We start from the raw sequence: 19197 nt of genomic DNA on the forward strand, positions 1-19197 counted from the left end.
GCCCGGGTGTTTTTCTAGGCCTTCTTGGGGTGCTGGTGGTTCTCGTTGAGGGTTAGTTTGAACTTAGAGTGGTCATTGTTTGTTTTGCTGGTGTGCCAGATCCTTTCAAGATGCTCACAGGTGTGCTTGTGAGATTTGAGCTCTGGGGTGAACCATCTGTGATGTTTGGAAGATCTCCTGGTTTTGGTGGGCTTGAGGGGGTGCCACTATGTCGATGCAATTGTTGATCCAGGGGTTGAAGTTTTCGACTGCCTCCTCAAGGTCGGTAGTGGCCTCAGGAAGGGAGGCGGTGAGGGAGCTTGTCCAGAGGTATTTGGTTATTTTGCTCAGCTCCTGTAGGGGGATTAGTGTAGGATGGTGGGAGTGGTGGAGGTGCTCAGGATGTGCAAGTGGACAATGGAGTGGGCGGACCAGGCGATTTTGGTGGCATGGCAGTACCTGATTCTGTGGTTAGCTGAGAATATGGAATTAAGAGTGTGTCCAGCAATGTGTGTGGGGTTTGTGACCAGTTTGGAGAGCCCAAGAATTTCCATGCTCTCAAGTAGGTTAGATGTTTTGGTGTCATTGAGTCCTTCCAGGGGGAAGTTGAAGTTGCTGACGAAGAGGAAGTCTTTTAATTTGATGGCTACCTGGGAGATGAATTCAGAGATGGCCTCGCAAAAGACAGGGCATGGTCCGGGAGGTCTGTAGATGAGGGTGGCTCTGAACATTGTTTTGCTGTTGGTGTAATCTGAAAATTGAGGTGTTCCATGATGGGGATGGTGGTGTCGGCGGTGGCAGTGGCTGTGCAGTTGAAGGACTCTTTGTGGATGTTGGCTGCTCCACCACTTTGCTAGTTTGTGCAGTCCCGGTGAATTATCTTTTATCTGTCAGGTGTGGCGGTGGCAATGTCGGGGGCTGATGCTGAGTTCAGCCACGTTGCGGTGAGGAAGATGATGTTGGGAGTAAGTGAGGTGATGTTGTGGATGGGCACAGACTGGCTTGCCTTTGGCGCACCCACTTTGCATGTCCCCTGCATAATTATGCTGCATCCTCCATTAATTAGGTTCCCAGGGGGAAACATGGCGCTTGGCGGGGTCAGTGAGAGGTGGAAGGTGGGAAGCGGATGGGAGCATGAGGATGAGAGAGTAGCTGTGAAGCAAAAGCTGGAAAAGTGTTGAGCCTGAATGAAAGTGATCGATGATTAAAGAGGGGAAAAAAGCAAGTGTTTAAGGGGGAAACATGATTAAGGAGTACAAAAATGGGATTAGAAGGAGTTACAAATCAGATTAGAAGAAAAAATTATTGGGGAGAAAAATGTGGTTAGAAGGAATAAAAATAAAATTAGAGGAGAAGAATGATTAGGGGGAAAAATAAAATTAGGAGTGAAAATGAAATTAGAGGAAAAAACAATTGGGGGAAAATGCGATTTAGAAGGAGTAAAAATGAAAATAAAAGAGAAAATGATTAGGGAGAAAAATGAGAATAAGAGGAGAAAACAAAATTAGAGGAAAAGACGATGAAGGGAAGAATATGATTAGAAAGAGGAAAAACCAAATTAGAGGAGGAAAACAATTAGGGGAAAAAATGCAATTAGGAGTGAAAATTAAATTAGAGGAAAAAGCTTTTAAGGGAAAATGTGATTCGAAGGGTTGAAAATAAATTTAGAAGCTAAAATTAATTAGGGAGAAAAATTCAATTAAAAGGCATGAAAAGAAATTCAGAAGTGAAAATATAATTAGGGGAAAATAATGCAATTAGGAGTGAAAGCAGCATTAGAGGAGAAAAATGGAATTAGAATGAGAGAAAACAAAATTAGAGGAAAAACCAATTCAGGAGAAAATGTGATTTAGAAGGAGTAAAATTGAAATTAGAAGCGAAAGTGATTGGGGAGAAAATGAGAATAAGAGGAGAAAACAAAATTAGAGGAAAAGACGATTACCCGAAAAATGTGATTAGAAGTAGTAAAAATCAAATTAGAAGAGGAAAACAATTAAGGGAAAAATTCAATTAGAATGATTGAAAATGAAATTTGAGAAGAAAATCTTTTTGGGGGGAAAATTTGATTGGAAGGGTTGAAAACAAAATTAGAGGAGATAAGTAATTAGGGGGAAACATTCAATTAAAAAGCGTGAAAACAAATTCAGAGAAGAAAATATGATTAGGGGAAAAAATGCAATTAGTAGGAGTGAAAGCGAAATTAGAGGAGAAAAATGATTAGAGGGAAAAATGCAATTAGAAGGACTGAAAACAAAATTAGAGGAAAAAACTATTGGGGAGAAAAATGTGATTTAGAAGGAGTAAAAATTTAATTAGAGGAGAAAATGATTAGGGAGAAAATCTAGATTATGAAGAGAGAAAACAAAATTAGAGGAAAAGAGGATTAGGGAGAAAAAAACGAGTTTAGGAGGACAGAAAGTCAGTCAATCAAATCCACTTTATTAGGTTAATAAAAACCATAAAATAAAAAAGTACACAACATATACCATGTAGAATATCATCTAAAAAAATCATCTTAAAATAATCTTAGGCACCATAACATTGAAATTAATTAATTTAAATCTGAGCAAAAAATCTTTGTAAATTCTTTAAAACAAGGGAGCAATCACAGATAAGCAGCAATTCTTCTTTACTCAAGTCAGTGAAGATACACCTCAGTTAAAAAGGGCAAATATTTAAACATCTTTCAACATTATTCTAGAAGACTGCAGCATTACTGGGCTTGCCATTCCTTCTGTTTCTTTCCCTGGCTGCGGCAACTACAAAACTAGCACTATTAAAAATATCCCAAGTGTCATTCAATATCTGAAGGTACACTAGTGCTGGTGGTACCTGGGTAAAACCTTTTCCCAATTGGCAGTAAAAACCTCCAACGGATTTCATGAAAAAGGTCACAGACCAAGATAAAGTGCACAGTATCTTGGGAGGAAAGGTTGTCACAAATACAAGGACCTAAATCTTTCACCTTGCTCCAACCCTTTGGCTCTGCCAGTATACAATGAAGAAGATTGAAACAAAATCTAGTTAAAAGAAAGTGGTGGTGTGCCTTTGTTACTACTTTCAAGTAAGGTTCTGTTGATGGTGATGTTTTTAACAAAAGGTAGGTTCGTACCATGTGTTTCACTATCTCATTCTCTCTCCACATGTACATCATGTTTAAAAAATGTTTTTGACCCATGGTAGATCCTCTTTCCTGACCTTGTCTGGGGAGTCAAAGAAGTCAGGACAACCTTGCTTTCTTGTTATCATCTTTACATACTGTAACCACGGGATGCAGCTTGTTTTGTCCAAGGATAAACAATCCAGAGCAATCTCTCTATTTATCAACAATTCTGGGTTAATCCAGATCATAAGCCAACATGCAAGGGGGGCCAGCCCTATCAGATCGGATACAAAATCATTACCTAATTCCTGATGAATGATATTCAAAGGAGTGTATTGCGGGACTGAAAGTAAGTTCCTTAAGAATTTATTTTCCACTATTTGTTATTCCATTACCGGCTTACAGCAACAGATAGCAGACCCATACTTAGAGATGGCAATACATTTTGTTATATAAATATTATAGATAGCTTCAAGTGGCTAGGCCCTGAGTCTCAGTGCAAATCCAAGAAGGGATGCTGTAGATCTTGCCATAGCTTGTTTTTTTGCTTTCCATTTCGGCACCCATGAACCCTTCTCATCAAACAGAACCCCTAAGTATGTAAATGAAGTCACCCTTGTTAATTCAGACCCTTGGCAGTGGAATGTTTTATGATTTTTTGGTCTCAGGCCCAGGCCCATGGTGTTCTCTACAGAGATATTAATGTTAAGATCCAGGGAACTCATGAAGATCACAAAAGAATCCAGGAGTCTTGCAGGTAGAACTGCGTTGTCTGCATATAAAAGAGCGGGGATGGACTGTCCCCCCGCTCAAGGTATATCTTGACAGGCTATGTTCAGGGAAGTGCCATAATTGTTTATGTATAAGGTGAATAGAAGGAGAGCTAAAATGCAGCCCTGTCTGAAGCCTCTACAATAGGAGAGTGCTCGGTGTAATTACCCCTCTGAACAAATCTCACCCTCGTATAAAGGTCCCTGTGTAGGTTCACCCTAAAGTTCACTATAGTACGGTCCATGCCCATGTCAATTAATAATACCCATAGTTTTGATCTGTTGACTCGATCGAATGCAGAGGACAGGTCCATAAAGGCCAGATGTAATGTCTCGGACTTGGCAGGTGTATATTTCCTTATTACAACTGTAGATTTAGGCACTGGTTGTTTGCACTCCTGCCCTTCCTGAAACCATATTGCAGGTTTGATAGTTCTCCGCTCTCTTCCAACTACTCTTTTAGTTTTCTGAGAATCACTCTTCCCACTACTTTCACAGCAAAATCAATCAGGGATATAGGCCTGTAGCAGCCCGGATCCTTCTGGCCCTTCTTGAATACTGAATGATGATAGATCGGGACCAGGACCTCGAGAACCCATGCTGGCTTGTCCCATTAAAAACATTAGTTAATATTTTTGCCCAAAAAGTCACGTTCAATTTAGATAAGTCAGCTGGAACACCATCCGGTCAGGGGACCATATTACTGGACATTTGTGTAGTTGCCATCCCTAATTCTTCCTGGTTAAAAACCAGACTATATGAACCCTGTTTCTGCGAGGAAAAAGTGGGAATTGCCACATCTAACTGATCCTCATATATGAGTTTAAAGTGAGAGGTCCATTGTGCTTCCGTAATATTGCATTCCAGCGGGTAATTGATATTATCAGTATAAAAAGGTTTATTTACAATCTCCCAGAACCTGGCTCTGTTTTTAAGCACATACACCTCAAGGAAGTTGTTCCAGGCTTCTTTTGTGGCTTCGGGTTTATGGGTTTCTAGGGCACACTTGTAGGACTTTCTTAAAGCAGCTATCAGGCTTTTATCTTGGGGTACCTGTTTTAAGGGGAAAAAAGTTTTTGAGGTGCTTCTGTACATTTGTGATTGAACCACCGCTCGCCTACAGTCTTTCAATTTCCACTTGGTAGTGCCAGCCCCTTGGCCACCTTTTCACAGATCTTCTGAAATGCTGAGATAATTTCTACCCCTGTGTTAGTATGATCTAGACAAATCCCAGTAAACAGACATAATATCGATTCCAAAATATCGACTGGACATAATATCGAGGTAAAAATATAGACTAGACAAAATATCGACCAGACATAATATAGACTACAAAAATATCGAGTTATATCGATATTAATAGCCAAAATATCGAATCAAAAATATAGACTAGACATAATATCGACTAGATAGAATATAGACCAAAAAAAAGTCGAAAATAAGGTACGTTTTAATTAATTTGTAATAATTGTGTAATATAAATCTGTAGCGGGTTGTGGGTTTATAGGGGAATAGGGTGGGAAGTAATTTAAATATAATTAATTAATTATGTAAATAATAATAATTGTTAATTAATTATTAATTGGTAATTAATTAAAATATAATTGGTAATTAATAATAATTGATTAATTGATAAATAATTAATTTTTAGTAAATTATTTTCTGTAGCGGGTTGTGGGTTTATAGGGGAATAGGGTGGGAAGTAATTTAATGATAATTAATTAATTATGTAAATTAATAATATTTTTTTATTAATATTTAATTGGTAATTAAATAAAATATAATTGGTAATTAATAATAATTGATTAATTGATAAATAATTAATTTTTAGTAAATTATTTTCTGTAGTGGGTTGTGGGTTTATAGGGGAATAGGGTGGGAAGTAATTTAATTATAATCAATTAATTATGTAAATTAATAATAATGGTTAAATAATTATTAATTGGTAATTAATTAAAATATAATTGGTAATTAATTATAAATATTTAATTGATAAATAATTAATATTTAGTAAATTATTTTCTGTAGTGGGTTGTGAGTTTATAGGGGGATAGGGTGGGAAGTAATTTAATATTAATTAATTAATTATGTAAATTAAAATAAATTGTTAATTAATGAATAATTGTCCATTAAATAAAATTTTATTGGTAAATAAAAGTAATTGGTATAGGAAATTAAATTTACTTGGTAATAATATTTCTATTAATTATATTTATTTATGAAGTTTTTACTTTTTCTACTGTTGCACTCACTGGAGTGGGAATAGTAATGTTTACCCCTACGCTATCCAACGCTTTCCCTACTGTTGCACTCTTTGGAGTGGGAATTGTAATTTTTACCCCAATGCTATCCAACGCTTTCCCTACTGTTGCACCCACTGGAGTGGGAATAGTAATTTTAACCCCTACGCTATCCAACGCTTTTCCTACTGTTGCACCCACTGGAGTGGGAATAGTAATCTTTACCCCTACGCTATCCAGCGCTTTCCCTACTGTTGCACCCACTGGAGTTGGAATAGTAATTGTAACCCCTACGCTATCCAGCGTTTTCCCTACTGTTGCACCCACTGGAGTGGGAATAGTAATTTTAACCCCTACTCTATCCAGCGCTTTCCCTACTGTGGCACCCACTGGAGTTGGAATAGAAATTTTAACCCCTACGCTATCCAGCGCTTTCCCTACTGTTGCACTCTTTGGAGTGGGAATAGTAATTTTTACCCCTACGCTATCCAACGCTTTCCCTACTGTGGCACCCACTGGAGTGGGAATAGAAATTTTAACCCCTACGCTATCCAGCGCTTTCCCTACTGTTGCACTCTTTGGAGTGGGAATAGTAATTTTTACCCCTACGCTATCCAACGCTTTCCCTACTGTTGCACCACTGGAGTGGGAATAGTAATTTTAACCCCTACGCCATCCAACGCTTTCCCTACTGTTGCACCCACTGGAGTGGGAATAGTAATTGTAACCCCTACGCTATCCAGCGCTTTCCCTACTGTTGCACCCACTGGAGTGGGAATAGTAATTTTAACCCCTACGCTATCCAACGCTTTCCCTACTGTTTCACCCACTGGAGTGGGAATAGTAATTTTTACCCCTATGCTATTCAGCACTTTCCCTACTGTTGCACCCACTGGAGTGGGAATAGTAATTTTTACCCCTACGCTATCCAACGCTTTCCCTACTGTTGCACCCACTGGAGTGGGAATAGTAATTTTTAACCCTACGCTATCCAACGCTTTCCCTACTGTTGCACCCACTGGAGTGGGAATAGTAAATTTTACCCCTACGCTATCCAACGCTTTTGCTACTGTTGAACTCACTAGAGTTGTTACAATAAATTGTAACCATTTTGCTATGCTACGGTAAAAATATTATATATGTTTATTTAATAATATGTTTTTATATATATATATGTATTATTTTTGTTATATATTTTTTTAATTTACATTAATTATTTATTAATATTACATTTATTTAATAATTTTAACTAAGTTTATATTAAATATATTTATTAATATATTAGTTTTAACTTAATTTAAAGACATTTTTAAAAAACGATATTTTGACAGTCTATATTTTTGTAACTCGATATTTTTGAGTCGATATTTTAGTACTTACCTGTTTGAAGATAGCCAGTCGATATTTTGTCCCTCGATATTTTATCCTCGATATTATTGTATCTCGATATTTTTGAGGTCGATATAATTTCAGTGATCCACAAATCCCTAGGGCCACATCAGCATTAACGCATAGGTTTTGAAAGAAGAGGTCCGGGACTACCTTGCTCCATTTCAACCTATGACCCTGGTCTTTTAACTCTAGGCAGTTTTCAATAGGTGCTTCCTCAGGTTTACCAATTGTTCAGACGCCACCACCCAGTATAATATAAATAGGATTATGGTCACAAGTTTGATCAGAGTGCATTATAAGAAACCACTTGAGAAAGCAGCACTGGGGAGAGGATAATATAATCAATTATGGAATCCAGGCCTCTCGCCTTAGAAGTAGGGATCCCAGGCTCACCTACATTTATGCTTGGTTGCATGAGATCTGATTCTGCCAAAAGGTCCTCAAGAAACTCACCCTGCCGCGTGTGCTCAAAGTGCATCTCCCTATACTCCTCTAACATGGATTTCAAATTACATAAGTGTTTATTCGAAAAAAAGCTTTCAAAAGAATTATAAAAGTTAACAATAAGAAATTTTGATGTGTGCGCAGGCGTTACTTTGACCACTAAGCAATTGCAGGAGCCCGAATCCACCAAGCACTGTGTACCTAGGAGTTTAAGAGAAATAAGGGTTAGCAGTCCCCCCTTAGGTATGCCCGCTTGAAAAGACTGTGAGGGTTCCCCATTGCTTATATACCCATCCATCCAAAAATTGTTTTCCCTGTTCCAGGTTTCTTGTAGGCCCACCACATCATACTGTTTCAATAGGTCCAACCACCTGGGATAATTTTTTTTATTTCTCAGGCCGGCTATATTCCAGCTGAGGACCCTTAAATATGGGTTTTTACCCTCAGCAGCCCTGTAAATGGGACTGGGACGGGGAATAGAAAGATTAGGCTCATCAGGCTAAGAGACCATAAATGGGAGGCTGGCTCCATTCAATCGTTATTGACCAGCTGACTCGGAGGGAAGAATCTGTTTGTGGCCACTAAGATACTCTCCCCTGTCTCTTCTCTGAATTGGTCTTTAAAAGATTGGAGTGTAATAGAAGAAAGTGGTGGGATAGGTATAGAAGCAAAGTGTGGATTGGGGGAAATAGGGCAACCACCTCTGGGTCTTGGGCTATGCCTTATATAGGTCCTCACTTGCTCAGGTACCCAGCTTCCTGACTCACTTGAAAAACCCTGAGTGCCTTCTGACGGTGGATAAAAGAAGCCGAGCGGTAAAACCCTGATGCCTCCTGGGCCCTGGTTATACCCCCCTGAAAAAATGTCCCTGCAATTCCGAATGTATCAACAATAACAATAACACAGTCACCCTCTTCTTGTTTTGGCCTTCTTCCCATCCAGCCCACACGTCTAGCCATGATAAAGTGGGTAGACGCAAGGGCCCTATTGTCTGAGAGTTGTTTGCACTACTATTTAGTTTTATGAATAAGTTACTCAGTTGATTCGGAACATTTCTCTTTGAGGGGGGGAACCCCTATTAATGCAGCTACCAGGGCGTTGCTTCAGGGGGCAAGTGCAGCCAGCAGCTATATAAAAAACAGTTTTTATTCCTAATTATTGGGGTCTTACCATGTCCAACATGATTCTGAGTAGCCACAGGGGTGCATTCTTCCGTAGGCTTACTATTCTTCTTCACCTCCCTCCCCCTAAATAGGGACCCAGCTTATCTTTACTTTGAGGGTCTACTCCACTATGCGGAGTAGTCTGACCTTCTGTCCTCGAACCCCCACCTCCCCTGCTGGTCAAGACCATTGTTTTCGGGGCAGGTGCCAACTTCCCCACCAACCCTTCTGTCATAGAATTAAAATGTTTAACACTGTCATTGAGGAGGGTGGAGAATAGAGGGTCCAGGCGCTTTTGAAAAAGGTCCTCCACAAGTTGTCTCACTACTGGGGGTAATAAGTGTACCATATCTGTGGGCCTTCCACTGTCCTGGTTCAAGTAGGGCTCGATCGTGGCCATGCCATGTTTTGTGCCTCTTCTTTTCCCCTTCTTTTTGACTGGGGCACAGCCTGACGTGTTGGGGTTAAGGCGACCTCACCCAGCATAGAACCTTCAGTTGTCAGGGACCCCCTCGGTTGTACCCATGCACCGTCTGTCATGTCACCCTGCTTTGGGGGACCAACTAGAACTTCAAGTGGGGAAGTGGTCTTGAGAGGGTCAACTAATGAAACACTCAGTGCTAAGTGATCCGCCCTCAGGCCCAACTGTTCCTCCGCATTTTCAATTCCCTTTGTTAGCACTCCCACTGCAGCGGTTAAATACAGATGCGAGAGACAGAGTTCCTGCGAACTTTAGCTTTACATTTGCTCAAATCTGCAGTACACGACTGTTTATTCTTAACCATGGTAGCGGGTGGGCGAAAGATGAAAGAGGGGTGGCCCAGCCTAGCCTGTGCCAGCCGCTGACGGGCGTAGACGGGCCCGCCCTTTGCCTGGGCTTTACCTGGGTGCAGCACGCCTGCGCACGTCCCACATTGCGGGAAGACCCTGGTCCCTTTCTGCGCCTCCGGGCGTGAGAAAGACGTCACAATGGCAGCGTAGTGCCGCAAAGCTTCTGGGAGTGGAAGTCCTCCCGCACCACCACTGAACATTGATACTTGACAGAAAGTTAAAGGGGCCTGTGAGAAAAACTGGTTTATGAGGCAAGGGACCTGTGGAGAAAAGCTTGTTATAAGGAGGAACAGAACTCGGGATCCTGAAATGCAGAGACCGAATGGTTAAAAGCCCACGGGGGATCCGAGGACCTGCCTGGAGTGGCAAGCAACAGAAGAGAGCTTGCCTAAGGACCTACTCAATGGGGTTGTGCTGCAGCCTCCCTTAAGTTGGTTTCCTGGGAGGGGGCGGGGCACTGGGAAAGGTCAGTGGTAGGCGGGAAACAGATGGGTGAGGGAGGTCGAGAGAGCAGCTGTGATGAAAATAGTGGGAGAAGTGATCGAGGATTAGAGGGGGGATAAAAATGAGCATTTAAGGAGAAAAACAATTAAGGAGTAAAAAATGGGATTAGAAGGTGTTAAAAATGAGATTAGAAGAGAAAAATGATTGGAAAGAAAAATGTGGTTAGAAGGAGTTAAAACTAAATTATAGGAGAAAAATGATTTGGGAAAAAATGCGATTAGAATGAGTGAAAACTAAATTAGAGTAGAAAAAAATTCGGGGAAGAATGCGATTAGAAGGATTGAAAATGAAATTAGAGGAGAAAAACTAATAGATTGAAAACCACGATTAGATAGAGAAAAAACAAAATTAGAAGAGAAATTGATTAGGGAGGAAAATGAGATTAGGAGGTGAGAAAGTCAAGGGGACCTGTGAAAAAAAGCGCTTTATGAGTCAGGGGAGTCTTTCTTAACATTCTCTTCAAGATAAAAATGGAAGTCACCCAAAACAGGTAGACATCAAGAATTGTTCAATAATATTACTTTTCTCATTTACAAAAGTGGTTCCTGACTCCGGCGGTCTATATACCAATAGGCCTTCAAAGGAGCTGGTAGCTAATAATATAAACTTGAAGTGCAGGGCTTCACAAGTCCTTAGGCCTAACCCAGAATCTAAAAGGCTTTGATATTGGGCTGTAAAGACCACTGCCAGACCCCCTCCTAGCCTGGCTACCCTGTCCACTCGTAGAATGTTATAACTTGCCAGAATGGCAACAACTAAGTTTGGGCCTGATGCTTCATTGACCCACGATTCCGTTATAAAGACCCAATCTGGGGCATGTGAAGCAAGAAAGATAGTAAATGATTTCCCTCTGGCCTAATGAGCCTAATGTAGCTCATAACATGTGGATAGCTGGTATGAAAACCACACAGCGAGTAACAAAATTGTTGCTGCTCATATATTTCAGACAAAGGGAACACCGTACAAATGGAGGATTCCCACCTACCTCATAGGTTCAGTAAGTCATTCCTAGAGTATGCAATGTCTTGTTACTTACCGGTAATCTTCACTACCCCGATTAGGGTCCTACTCATTCCAGTCCTTACAAAGTGAGGCAGTCCTGCCTCCAACCAGGCAATCAAAACGCCAGAAAACAAAAGTCAAAGGTCATATAAACCCCTCCCACCCACCGCCTTGCCTGTTATCAAGTCCCAGACACAAACATAGCGGGAGGGAGGTAGGGAAGAGGAACAAGGAGTACCCTAATTGGGTAGTGAAGATTACTGGTAAGTAACAAGACATTACCCACTCATGGGTCCCCCTCGTCCCAGTCCTTACAAAGTGAGGAACTCACAAGCAGTGTTCAGAACGGCAACAGCAAAAACTGTCAACAGATGCAATTAAAACATCAAGACGACAAAAAAAGTGTGACGAGATCGCTAAGAGGCCACACCAAAACAACTCCTGGACTGAGACCCCCTCCACCCACCCCCCCAACCCCCCAGCCCAGGAAGGAAACACAAAACGAATGACCCGGCACCAGAGACGGGGAAGGAAGATCCAAAAGAGAGGCAGACCGCCAAACGCACAGAGCGACTGAAAGCGGAAGGAGAAAAGAACCAACTCCGAGCCACCCCCCCACAGGAGACGGGCAGGAGAAAGACAAAACCCCAAGGCACAGAGGAAGAATAACGAAAAGGTGCGAACATCCAAGGAGGATGGAACAAAGGAATACCCATCCCCAAGCAAAATAGGAAGGAACCACCTCCAGCTGCAAATGGAACACGGAGGAAACCCAGGGAGAAAAGCAGGGCCCAGCCACAAAACAAACCCAACCCGCAGAAACTACAAAGAAGGGAGTAAGAGTAGCAAAGCACTCAACTTATCCAACCAAAGCACAGAGGAGACGGCCAACAAAAAAGCCACCGTTGTGGACAACCACAACAAACAACCTCGAACAAAGGCACAAAAGGGGACATCAGCAGACCCCGCAAACCAGTAGGCAAACCCAAGAAGGCACAGGCACAGGAAAGACCGGATGCAGAAGCCAAAAACTAGGCAGACTCCGACTCACCAAAGGAACAACATCCAAAGAGTTCCCGGGACCCCGACAAGCCTGAACCGCAGCCCAACAAGCAGACAAGGCAGAAGAAGAAAGGTCCATCAAAAACCCATCCTGGTGAAAGACAAGAACAGAAGCTGGATCTCCAAACACGGACCCAGACCAAGAGAAGAGCACCAGGAGGCAAAAGAGCCCCAACGCTCACTACAGTTCTCAAGTGTCGAAGGCCGACGCGACAACCGAATGCCACAGGTCACCACAGAAGAACAGCCCAAAGACGCCAACAACAGCCGCCCAAGAGCCAGGACATCAGATGCAAGCGACAAACAGAGGGCTAAGACAGGCGCGGACACAGAAGCGGAGCCGGAGTCAAGACAATCCAGCCAAATCCGCCCCCACGCAGTTGCAGGAGTGGGAATCAAAGGCAGTGAGGCAAAAAAGGAGCAACCTACAACACAGACACCTTCACTACCCCCCAAATCCGCTGCAGCACCCTCAGGAGGAAAGAAATAGGTGGGAATCTACAAAAAAAACCTGCACATGCCTAAATCTGCTTCTGCAGCACAGATCAGATTCGAACTGGGCCTATTAAATCATGAATTTACGAACCCTGGCTCTTATTTGAATCTGTGCCACAAACTAAGACAAGCAGAGCCAGGTACTCTGGAGTCACTACTTCGGTCAGATATCTCTCAGAAAAATCCAGGGGGGTCGTATGGCTGTCTCTTCAAGGATGCAGTCAAGCAATTATCCGTGGGCGAACTATGGGATCTCAACCCTAGTAAGGCCGTTTTTAAAATCAGCATCAAGAAGCGCACTCGACCGAGGTCCTGAATTGCTGACAAAGCTCATTTTGCTAAACGCAAACATGCATGGGCAATAATGAATTCCTATGGGCTGGCCACTCCCCTCCCCTATCTGTCTTGCACTTATCCCTTGTATTTAAAGCTTGGCTTCTTGGCTCTTAGACTGGGTGACTGGCAATTTTTAAAGGATTTACCTCACTGGCATCGTACGTCAGAGGATGTAATGTGCAGGGGGTGTGGTAAGGCGGCTGAAACTTTAGAGCATGTAGTCTGTCTCTGCCCAGCAATTGCGCCACAGCGTAGACGAAAACTGAAAGTTGAGTGGAACAGGCTGGGAACCCGGACCTGCAGGCAGGCAGTAATTGCAGCTCTGAATCCAGAGAACACAGTTTTAAACATAGGCCTTACAACTGTTATACGCTACGTATACCGTAATTTTACTCAATAACCGGAAGGGCTGGTCAACGTTTTTATTCTAAAGGCATACAGTTTACATTAAATCGCACCTTATTAAATGCTGCTAAAATTGGTTACATTTGATTGCATTTTCCTACTATCTGCTGCTAGTTGTTGACCGTTTGATTGCATCCATCAGCATAACATTGCTATTGTTAAGCCCTCAAATTACTTTTTTTGGCCAAATGCCATTGTTGTTACGGTTGTTGTGTATATTTTGCCTTTTTTAACACATGTACGCCACTGAAGTCCGCTAATCCAATTTGGAAGTTTTTATGTACCCACTGTTTTTATGTTTTGCTATTTTATAATAATTTGTATTGTTGTTGGTATCCTCTGACCTGCACTTTTATGGATATTTTATATCCAAATAAAGCTAAAGTTATTGTTATTGTAAGGTGGGAAGGCATACGGAAAGCCCGATGGCCAAGTAAACAAGTGTCCGCAAGCCTGCGGACAGACCACCATGGATCATACCCGGTGGAAAAGAGCGCTCTGAGGGAAGACAAAAAAGACCGAACCAGAGGGCCCGAACTGAAGACAAAGGCCCGGAATAAGGGAACAGACAGAGGGCACCAAACAGAGGATGGGAGGAAGTGGCCCAAGTTGCCGGCAGGAAAACTCAGACGACCCTGAACACAACCAGCCCTCAATGCGAACAGACTAGAGTTCGCCCAGACCCACAACACGGAAGACAGCAGGCACAGAGATGTGCACCTGGACCCCCATGAAGGCGCAAGTAATAACAAGCCACCTGAAAGCCAGTACTAACTAACAAACTCATCAGCCACTAAGGATCCCAATGGGGCCGCCCAACCCCAAGGACAGGCGCCTGAGGCAAACAAGAGGAGAGAAGGAAGCAGAAAAACGTAGCCCCTACACCAGGTCAGGAGAGCAAAGCCCCTAGGCTAAAAAATTAACCATAACAGGGGAAAGATGAACCAGAGCCGCGCAACCCACATGGGAAGGAACCCAATGAGTCAACAGAAGAGCCACCAAGGACCGGAGACGCAGGCGACCCCAAGGAACCACAACTGTGGTGGCAGCCACCAATCCCCAGACCTGCAACCAACACTGATACGGGGCAGAAGAACGACCCAGCAGGACCCGGAGTAGAGCCAACAGAGTAGAGACCGAGCCAGAAGGAGAAAAACAGCCCCCGCAAAGCGAAGAACAGGCCTCCGATAAACCAAAGTCCCCGATCAGGAACCAGAAAAGAAAGGCTGAACCAACATGAACCCCACAACCTGGAACAAGGCCATCGACACCACAACCGCCAGAAGATCCCCAAGGAGGGTGAAAGCAGAAAGCAGAAAGCAGAGAAAAGCAACATAGGGAAACACAGGGAAACTAAGCCTCAGCAAAACCCCCACAGCAGGAGCAAACACCGTTGAAAAACCCAGGGAGCAGTAGAGAGGGCAAAAAGGCAACACCAGAAACCGGTAGTGGAACATGTCCACCGCAAACCACAGCAACTGATGACCCGCCGGATGGACGGGAATGGGAAAACAGGTGACTTCCAAATCCAGGGAAGCCAAAAATTGCCCACCAGGATGAGGGGAATGACGGACTGCAAGGGTCATCCAAAATTACCCTGCTGCACCAATAAGTACAAAGCCCGGGATCCCAGAACCAAGCAGAAGGAATCAATGGGCGCCAGAAGAAAGGAACAGAGCCCCAGGTCCCGCACCACCATCGGAACCAGCACAACTGTGTGCCCTGTGAAAAAAACAGGTCAACGCCAGAGAATATGGCAGATCCCAAAAAGGGACCTATGTACAACGGGGTAACCTGAAAACAGTCCAAAAAGAGGGACAACCCCAAACGGAAGCCGGTAGCCAAGACCGATGACTGACAGGCCCCACCAGTCGGAAATCAGACCTGACCAATGAACCAGGAAGAAAGGAGCCCAGCCTCCAAATTAGCAACAGTGCAACAACGCAGACAGGAACCCACAACAACTCGAGAAAGAGACTGCAACCATAACCACCAGGCTACGGCGACTCCACCAGGGCAAAACACTAAGTGACCAACAACCAGGGGCAGCCACAGGGGCAGGAAAGGCCCGGAGCCAATGGAGCGCAGCCCTACAACCACAAGCCCAACCACGAAAGGGCCGAGAAGAATATACAGTTCCCGGAAACTCCAGAACATGGAAAAAGACAAGCACCCCCGCAGAAATCTCCCCCAGAGAAAGCCAAAAAAGCCCGGGACCCACAAAAAGGCAGGCACCGGACCAAGGAGTCTGAGCAACACCAAGGCAACAAGCGATGGCCAGAGAGACCTCCCACCAGCCACCGCTGCCCCGGCAGCCAAGGAGAACGCCCACAAGGAACCAAAAGACACATCCAAGAGGAATAGTGCAAAACATTCATCTGAGCCAAAACAGGAGTAGGGTCCCCCTGAACCTGCAAACAATCAAACAACTTCTCAAATCCTACAGAAGGACCTGTGAGGCATAGGCTGCAGAAGTGCCAGCACGCACCCCAAAATGAGAAGCCTTAGATGACAAAAGAGAACTGACTTTGGGAAGTCGAGGAAACAAGGTGTCAAAGACCGCCAGGCAATACTGCTTCCCCAGAAAACAATGATATCAACCTCAAGCCATTCCTTAGACAGCATATCCCTCAGGACAGCATGGAAGGAAAGGCCATCCACCATAGAGGAACAATACAGGGAGAATAACCTGTCACTCGAAAACTAGTTAGGGCCAAAACTACCATGCATGACCGAAAGAGGCTTGCTCCGGACGTATACCCCGTAGGGGAATTGTCCATGTCCACCACGTCATCCACAGTCACCAGCAGACTGGAAATGCAAATCAGCCCTAGAAACCTGCAAAACATCAACCCCAGCAGGTCCCGAACATAACGCCGCTTGGGCACAGCTAATGCAGGCACCAGAGAGGAAGCCCCAGTACTCAAGGCCAGAGGAAAAAGGAGTAAACCACACAAGAAAACTCCAAACACACAAAAAGGAAGTGCCCAGCAACCAAACACACAAGACGGAAGTGCCCAGCAAACCCCATGACAAACTGCCCCCAATCAACCAAGTCTCGAGACAGGAGACCTAGAAAATCTGCGAAAGAGCAGTCCTGCAGGCCCCACCCACAGCCATAGACACACAACATGGCCGCGGGGGCCGGACGCTGCTGGAAACCCCCAGCGCCGGAACAACCCGGGCCAGGACATCAGGAAAGCTCCCCGCCCCAGCCCAGCGCATGCGCTGGGAGCGTCCTGACCCAGGAGCAGGAGCGCCGGCGAACGGAGCACCGGAACGGCCACACAGAACAAAGTAGGTTTTGTTTTAAAAACTCACGGCACCACAACACATCCTGCAGAAAACCGACAACAGTGGACAGGGTATACGGAGCAGCAGCGTTCAGACCGCCATCGGAGCAAGAAAAAAAAGGCATGGCGGGCAGGTGGAAGGGGTTTATATGAGCTTTGACTTTTGGTTTCTGACGTTTTGATGGGCTGGTTGGAGGCAAGACTACCTCACTTTGAAGGACTGGGGCAAGGAGGACCCATGAGGGGGTAATGGTTGGTGGTCCATGCCCCGGGCGCAATTCAGGATGCAGACCGGCGCACACACAGGCTTGTCTTAGGTGTGCCTTCAGCCCATCTGCGCACACAGGCCCCTTAATTAGCATCTTGCAACCACTAGAACACTAACAGATCTTTCCCCTGTTCAATCAGGAAGTAGGCAGCCAAAAACAAAAACCATCCTCCGGAACAATTGACCCATAAAGGATGTGGTAGACCGGTAAAAGCAGGTAAGTGAAAGTTTAAAATGTCGCATCTAGATTTTGGGCATAAACAATAATGAGCTCAAAACACACCTTAAAGTGCACTGGATGGCTCTCACTAATAGAGGATCCGCACACACATGGCCCTTAAGTACTGGTAGCCACTAGAACTCTAACAGAGCCTACCACTGCTCAACCAGGAAGTAGGCAGGAAAAAATAAAATCTTTCCTTCTCAACAATTGACTAGTAAAGGCTTGTGACAGACCAGGAAAAGCAGGTAAGTGTAAGCTAAAAATACCACAATTTTATTTTAAACATAAACAATAATGAGCTTAAAACACACCGCAAAGTGCACCAGGTGCCAGAACGTATGTCTTTCACTTCGGTTGCTGCAGAAAAGAAGTTTGAAAAACTAGTGCCAGTAAGTGTCCCAGAAGCAGCTGGGGGCTATGTGGAGGTGCACAGGTGTCATGTAGGGATATGAGGGCCAGTGAGCGGAAAGGAGTGCTAGTCTCCAGATCAGGCGAACAGCAGCTGCCTGGTCAGAGAGGCCGGCACAGTTGTGTCAGGTGGAGGCCACTCCCATGGGAGTAGGCGCTGTTCCTGGGGTGAGTGGAAGGTCAAGGTGCTGCTGGGATGAGATGATGCAGGCAGAATGGTGCCAGGTTCCACATGTGCCAGCTGTAGCTCATACTGGCCAACAGGGCACTGAGGTTGGGTCAGGGAGCAGTCAAATGGAGGCCAAAGCAAAAACATCAAGATGGGATGGTGTCCTCATGGCGCCACCTAACAAGCAGATCCTGGCAAGTGGGGTAGAAGAGAATGGCAGCCTGCAAAAGGATGCAGCTGGTCAAGGGTGGATACACACTCAATAGTCCCCAATGAAGTGAGGAATACGCCAGGCTGAACAGAAGATATGCGATGGTGGAGGTGGGTGGAGGGTGGAGGCCTGGTGGCCGGCTTCCCAGGCTCACCCGTGGCCCCTGTTGCCACGGGGCCTCTGGGAAGATCTCGGACCATCCGTTACCTCTATGCATTGCAGAGAAGTGTAGACAGCAGCGCCCCCTCTACTCCCTGTCTGGATCATCACAATGAGGTACTGATGCTGCGCACAGTGTTAAAGTGGGCCCAGGTTTGCCACCTCACGAGCCAGATAGAGCATCAGTTATGTCACAGACGGTCAGGCAATCAACCCTGCTAATGCTAATAGGCCTCTGTGGAATGCTCTGCACATCTAACAGCTTCCTAAAGGTTGGCACCTGGAGTGGCAGGATGGTGGCCGCGACGCCGGAGATGAGCCCAGGAAGCGTCCCACAGCCCTGGGCAGAAAATTCAGGGGCGTACGACCAGGCTGGCTCCTCAACTAGTCCCCAGGGCTTATAGGTGGTGTGTCACATAGGCCGCAGATAAAGGCAGGCATTGTGTCACCATTAGCCACAGCTCACTGCTCCACTTAGTCCCCCATGGTTTGAGCAAACATGCTTTGCATGACGTTTGGAGGAGTTACACAGTGCGAATGGGGTAGATTGGTTGCTAGGTACTCATCTAAGCGTGATGGTATCACAGTGTCTGCTGAAGCTTCAGAGCCGCACAGCCATGTGGGTCAGTGGATTGGCCTTGCCCCAGCAAGAAAACAATTCAACAATGCCCAAAATAAAAATTAACTGAGCTATAAAAGATTTACAACAGGGGCGTGGCTAGCGGGTCCCTGAATCTGCA

Source organism: Lissotriton helveticus, chromosome 7 (assembly GCF_964261635.1).
Source record: "Lissotriton helveticus chromosome 7, aLisHel1.1, whole genome shotgun sequence".
In the NCBI taxonomy this organism is placed as follows: Eukaryota; Metazoa; Chordata; class Amphibia; order Caudata; family Salamandridae; genus Lissotriton; species Lissotriton helveticus.